Source organism: Schistocerca americana, chromosome 3, assembly GCF_021461395.2.
Source record: "Schistocerca americana isolate TAMUIC-IGC-003095 chromosome 3, iqSchAmer2.1, whole genome shotgun sequence".
NCBI lineage: Eukaryota > Metazoa > Arthropoda > Insecta > Orthoptera > Acrididae > Schistocerca > Schistocerca americana.
The window spans coordinates 829297289-829304367 of NC_060121.1; the positions used below are offsets into that span (position 1 = coordinate 829297289).

General features: G+C 42.0%; 1 non-coding gene across 1 annotated transcript; it reads left to right on the plus strand.

Annotated features, from left to right (window-relative positions):
- Nucleotides 1-6669: 6669 nt before the first annotated feature.
- Nucleotides 6670-6744, plus strand: Trnat-ugu. The gene has a single exon. It is a non-coding gene; the product is annotated as a tRNA-Thr (tRNA).
- Nucleotides 6745-7079: the final 335 nt, after the last annotated feature.

Consider the following 7079-nt stretch of genomic DNA (forward strand, 5'->3'; position numbering starts at 1 on the left):
CATTTCTCATAAAAATGACAATTAGATGTATCTGAATGAGCATGAATTTTATATTTAAATGGTATTGGTATTCGAACTGAATGAAAGAAAAGCGTAAGAAGTAATCGAAGCAATACTCGAATCAACAATTACCGATCTAGAGCGATAGCTATTTTTTCCATCTTTATATATTTCAAGCTTCACGGAAATGTCCCCCGAGTGTGTTTAAGAATTTGCTTCGCCCGGGAATCAAACACAGGCCGCCCACGAGAGATCCGAACAGTCTACTACAGAGCCACGCTACCTATCGGGAAAGCGATCTCAGTTTAGCGTACTAAAGTCACTTGGAAAGCTTCAAAGTCGACTTTATCGAGAATTTTTGAGAATTGCGTCGGACTACTACAATGATTAGTATTTCAGTTCTGAACTTCGCGTGTAAAAAAGATAAAATAGTTGCAAAAATCCGATTACTGTGTGGTCTCGTAGTTAACTTATCCTCCTTCAGTCACTCTTACCAAGAATTTCCATTTGAGATCCCCGGGCATTTCTGTTACACATTCGACTGGGCTGCGCCGGCCTGCCGGCCGCTGTGGTCGAGCGGTTCTAGGTGCTTAAGTCCGCAACCACGCGGCTGCAACGGTCGCAGGTTCGAATCCTGCCTCGGGCATGGATGTGTGTGATGTCCTTAGGTTAGTTAGGTTTAAGTAGTTCTAAGTCTAGGGGACTGATGACCTCAGATGTTAAGTCCCGAAGTGCTTAGAGCCATTTGAACCATTTTTTGTGGCGGCCTGCTGCCCTGCCTACTTGGTAACGAGTCCAAACGTTGGCACCTCTTTGTAGGAAGCAAACCGGTGGTTACGAATTACGGATGTGAAAAACCGACCGGCGTAAACCGATATTACAGTTTTTCAATTTTTAATAATAACCGAGCAAGAAAACCGAAATATCGATTAGCAATAGCAGCATTGCTAAAATTTTTCGTGTTTAGATAAATATTGCTTATTGCTAAATATTGCTTAAAAAGGAGTAATTTTTATTGGTAAAACTTGTATTGGTTTGAAATATTGCGTTATTATAGAAAACGGGAAAAGCGATCCGTGCTATTTTAGTAACAACGCCGACAGAAACAAGCAACAGACACACAGATAATTGCTGAGACAATAAAGTCCCTGTTGTCGCGTGTCGTCACTGAGGGACGCGTGTACATGCAGTGTGCAGGACTTGCCCCCACCAAGTCCATACGGTAGTTTGTCTCTGACGTCGCTGGACGTCTATCGTATTGGGGAATAGCACCAACCCTAGAATGGAAATATTTTTATAAAGTGACGTAGCGATGAAGTACAGTGCTTCATTTGCTTTAAAAGATTTGTTTGCCATTTCTTTTAAATAATAAAAGAGGGAATAAATCATGGTAACACTAATAAATTAAAAATTTAACAACAATTCATTCACAGTATTGGACAGGGATGGGAAAAACCGACCGGCTAAAATCGATACCGGTATTTTAGTTCTGAATAATTAGCATTTTTCAGTATCTGTTTGGCCTCGGTTATAAGAGGTGTTTTTTATTTTTTACTAATAACCGCGTAAAAAAACCGAAATGTCAATTAAACATAGCAGCAGTGACAAAGCTTTTGGGTTTTAAATAAACCTTTTTCAATCAAACGAGTAATTTTTATTGGTAAATTTTCATTTGCTTTGAAATATAGCGTTCTATTAGAAAATTGGGTGAGAGATCAGTGTTATTTTACGAGTAACAACAATGCCGACAGAAACAAACAACAAACACATTGCATAAGGATGGTACAGCATTGCGGAGACAATAATGCACATGTTACCATGTGGTGTGGCCTGTTAGATGGTACACATGTACAATGCAGTGTGCAGGACTTGTCGCATCTGGTCCAAATGGTGGTTTCTTACTGTCATCAGAGAGCAGTTGTATTACAGACTGACACCATCCTTAGTCTGGAAGTATTTTACCAAGTGCAGTACAATGCTTCACTTGCTTTAAAAGATTGAAAATGGGAAGAGCCACAGCAAACTTGCGACATAATATGAGGAGAAACTTAAAACTTAACAATTCATTCATAATTTACGATGAAAAATAGAACATAACTGATCTGCATCCCGTGTCTATATTATATGTCTTTATCTGCCTGTAGCCATTGAAAACGAAGAAATAACAAGAAAAATAGAGTTCTTCATTGCACTCGGCGGCCGAACTTCTCCGGATGGGGCCTCCCGGCCAGCAATGCCATACGATCATTTCATTCACAACATGATTTCTGAGCAGAGTTAAAAAAAAAACAGTAAGAGAACACAGGTAATTTTGTAATATTTAACAACTTATAACTTTTCGAGAAAGGCATCGAACAGTGGGTGGAATGTTTTCTTTTATGTACCTATTTAAATTTAATATTTTGGTTCTATGTGTATTTAAATTGAGTGAGTCAAAATTTTTCTATCTTTGTTCGACTTTTACGTTTATTATCGGAAATAATAGGAATAAAAACCCGAAAATCGGTTATTTTATAAACTAGTTATTCTGAGCTGTTCTAATACGTTAAAGTTGGGAAAAAAATCGATATAAACTAAAACCGGATGTTTCAGCGATAACCGCTATCTCCAGCACGAATATCATTCTCCGAGGATCCAAAAATCTGGAAATCATATCGGGACTGTATGGAGGATGTTTAACGGCAGCGAACGTTTTGCAGCGTAGTCAAAACAACCTTAGCAACTTGTGGGCGGTCATTATCCTGCAACATAACGATGGCGTCCGTAAACATTCTTGTACGTTAGGACTCAATGGCGCGCTTCAATTTTTGCAATGCGTCCACCTACCGCTGTGCTCGCAATACCAGGGAAGGGTGGGCAGATACTTGGTGCACCTTTTGAAAATATTGTACTGTAGTCAAGTAATTTATATTTTCAACTTTTGAAAAAAAAAAAACAGATATTGATTTTAGTGATTTCTTCTACCAGATACCATAAGTGTTTCAAGTTTTTCAGTTAAACTTATCTCATACATTTAACCCTTAGCTAAACGCTTGGCGGCACTCCGTGCCGCAAACCGTGCATTTCTGAGTTTTGGCAGCTATTATGGGAGGTTTGAGGTTGGGCTTCCAGGTATTCCCCCACCAGTAGTCTCCACGTGATTCCCGCATGACTCCGTGCCTGTGTGATTTACAGCTAGTTGTCTGTAAGCCCTTAACTGAAACACTTCCTCGTTGCGGCACCCAGTACCGCTTGCGTGTGTCGGTGTTCTACAATTATATTTATAATACACGATAATGTAAGTATTTTTTTACTACTTCGTTACCTTTTTAGTACTATACATTTATAAATGAATAATTATTATTACTTCTATTACGAAAATAATCTACATTTTCCTTCATTCGTCTAATTGTTCTATTGACTTCTGTCGTTTATTTGCTTTGCTTTTCCTTTCATTATGCCCTGTTTCTCATCTTTCAGGTCTAGACGTTATAATACGACAGAAGAGATGTGGAGCTACTAAGAGAGCTCTCTGATGAAGAGCGTGAAGGCAGATTAGAACAAGAAGATACTTTCGATTTTTCAAACGAAAGTGACGAAGAAGAGAGAATTATTGAAGATGACCATTCCAGCGAGAGTGAACAGTCAGGGGACGAAGGCCAAGAAACTCTGGAACTGTCAAGTGAATTTCAAGTATTTTTGGGGCAGGGGAAAAGGTCTGAAACATTTTGGCTTAGCAATCCAGTGAGCCAAACCTCGAAAATGTTTTCAAATAATTTGTTGAAAATTTTTCCTGGACCCACACGTGTCTCACGGGATGCTAAAACTGAAATTGATGCATTTATGAAGTATTTTACAATTGCTATTATAGATAAAATTGTAAATTACACTAATCTATATACAGAAAAAAAGAAGTAGTTACGTTTAGTCCAGAGATAGAGATTGTAAGGACACCTCTCGGTCCGAAATCATGGGTCTAAAGCCTTTTATATATGGCTACGAAGGCTTTCCCGTCGTAATAATTGATAATATTCTTCTCGGGTATGCAGCCGGATCATAACGTCTTCCTGACACAATATTTCCGCGGTCCAACTGGCCGCCATGTTCAGGTGAGAGTGCTGGTGCACGAACTCGCCAGAACTGACTTCCTACCGACATGAAATGGCTGGGTCTATACGCATGGTGTATTTGAAGAACCAGCGTCCTTGAAAACGCTCTGTCTTACGAGGTGTTCCTTGGTGGTGCGGATTCAGGGTTATATATGGTATTGGCTAGGGGTCGTTTTTCCCCTGGGTAGATGATATTACTGGAGGCGGCGGCGATGATGATGATAGTGGAGGCGGCGGCGATGATGATGTAAGTGTATGTTTGCGTATGGGTTCATATGACTAACGCCTGAATTGGCGATGGATTGTGGTGATTGGTGCTCTCTGGTCAGGGTTTTCGTCCCTTCCCAGAGAGTTGATGAGTTGGTGTGGTGATGCGTTGGATGATTCGTAGAATTTTAATGATTTTTGTTTTATGATATGATAGAATGAGGGCTGTCCTAACATTGCTCTGATCTCCTCATTGCTCGAGAACCATGGAGCGTCTGCAACGATTCGGAAGGCTTTGTTTTGGATGATTTCCAACTGTTTGAGATTGGTGTCTGCTGCCATACTCCATGCTTCTGAACGGTAGAGCATGGCTGGGAGGATGATCGTTTTCCAAATTTTGAGTTTGGCAGGTACTGTGAGTCCCCTGCCCTTCAGGAGTGGTTATAGCTGAAAGAGCCGGGCAGAGCCCTTGTTTCTGGCCTCTTTGATGTGATGCGTAAATGTCAGATTCTTATCCAGTTTTAGCCCGAGTTAGCGCAAGCGGCGGCCCCTATATAGGCCGCAGAAGACCCACAACGCGTGCGCGAGAAGGTGCCGTAACTGCCCTCTAGCGCAATAAACATACCGCGCCGCCAGTGGTGGAAATAGGCAAAATCGAGATATCGCTGTCAAAAATTAAAAAAATTTTATTCCGACGATCGAAACACAGACCGTTGTTTTTTAATGTCAGATAACACCCGGTCCCAAGTCTTACTTAAAAGATAACCCTTGTCTCTATTAATAAGATTGTCAGATAAACGAATCTCTGTGGATTCTTTTAAAACACAGTCCCAATAGCGAGATGCAGGGGCAACCACTTGTGTCTCGTCATAGAGCAATCTGTGTCCCTCGGTGAGACAGTGCTCCGCCACTGCAGATTTCTCAGGTTGAAGCAGCCGTGTGTGCCGTTGATGCTCGACACATCGGTCCTGAATGGTTCGGATTGTCTGACCGATATAAGCCTTCCCACAGTGGCAAGAGATCTTGTACACACCGGGCTTCCTCAAACCCAAGTCATCCTTTACAGTGCCAAGGAGCGCTCTAATCTTGGCTGGCGGACGAAAAATACTTTTGATATGGTATCTTTTCAGAATTCTTCCTATCTTCGAGGAAATGCTCCCAGCAAAAGGCAGAAAAGCCACCGATTTGCAGGTATCTTCTGGTGGTATTATAAATATGTTGGTATTGTGAGGGTGAATTGTGGTGCTTTGTTCCAGAAAGTCAGTTAGCAGCGGACTGACGGAAGGCATCATTCTGTTGCAGCATAATGCTGCAACGCTTACGTGTTGCAACGTTGCTTCGAAGACGCCGCGGTTACGCTGAGAAGCCCTCACACATCTCTGCACAATCCTGATCTCTCCTCATACGTTTTCCACATTATGGAGCTCTGAAGGAGGACATTCATGCCGGTCGATCTGCTTTGGACGAAGAGGTGCACAGCTGGAGGCAATCGTGATTCCGTAGGCAACAGCAAACATTTTTCCACGAACGCATGGGCCATCTTGTCTTATAGTGGGACAAATGTATTAACAGTTATGGCGATTACTTTTGAAGTAATCCAGTTTACTTACTTCTTTCCATCTGTCTCGTTTTCATATGACCCTCCTCCTCGTCCCTCCCCCCCCCCCCCCCACCCCTCCCCCCCACCCCATCATATATTGCCAGCACACACCCAATACTGCTTTCGTTAATGTGGAACAATCGCCATGCGGTATAACGTACTGGTTTCCATTAGTCAAATGTTCCTCGAGCAATCGCATATTTTAAAATATAATCCGTGTGATTTTATCTTGATTAGTGTCGTCGAATGCCTTACGGAAATCTATTAAGAGTCCGAAATTACATTGACATTTAACAGAGCCAACTAAAGAAACGGCAAGGTATCAATAACGGGCACTAGGACACGAATCACTGCCTTATCATACTTCATGACCGCCAGTACAGTTCGATGCAATGGCCGTTGACAATGCCGTGAATTCTTACCGAAAATGGAAACATGATCCAGCTATTGTTAATTAGTCTGCTTGTTTCTGATGGACTGTAGCTCTGACAACGACAAGCAAATATCAGCAGCTGCCTGAAGAGTCTCAAGGTTTTCGTAGCAGCGCTCTGTACCTGGGCTAATGTCGAAATATAACACAAATATGTGCTTGTGCGAACGCACACGCTATGCCCGAACTCGTACGGGACTTGGTAGATTAATCTGCCACGAGTAATGAGTATGATGGGCAAACATCTATTAGGCGCACTACGAATGTAGTGGTGTGGACATGGGAATGTGGATCTCACGGGGAGCGTGCAAGGGATAAGTCCCTGCAGACGCACTATCCTCTGTGCCCGCGGTGGCTCAGATGGATAGAGCGTCTGCCATGTAAGCAGGAGATCCCGGGTTCGAGTCCCGGTCGGGGCACACATTTTCAGCATGTCCCCAATGAAGTACATCTACGCCTGTTTGCAGCTAGGGTGTCCATTTAATTATCATTTCATTTCTAGCAAAGCTGCATGGTCATCCACGGTAACTGTTCTTTCGGGAACAGATACTACCGTCATATATACAAATATAACAGTTTTTAATGGGAAAAAAGAACTCTTACACGGGTCATTTTACATCAAAACCGCTGTGATGTATATAATTCTGTGCAATAAATGGTATTGCGCTTCCTGACCTCAATATGTTTTCAGTTGCCTTGTTCACACAAAGACAAATCATGAGACCTACAGAAAGAGAAATGTAGTCCATCAACA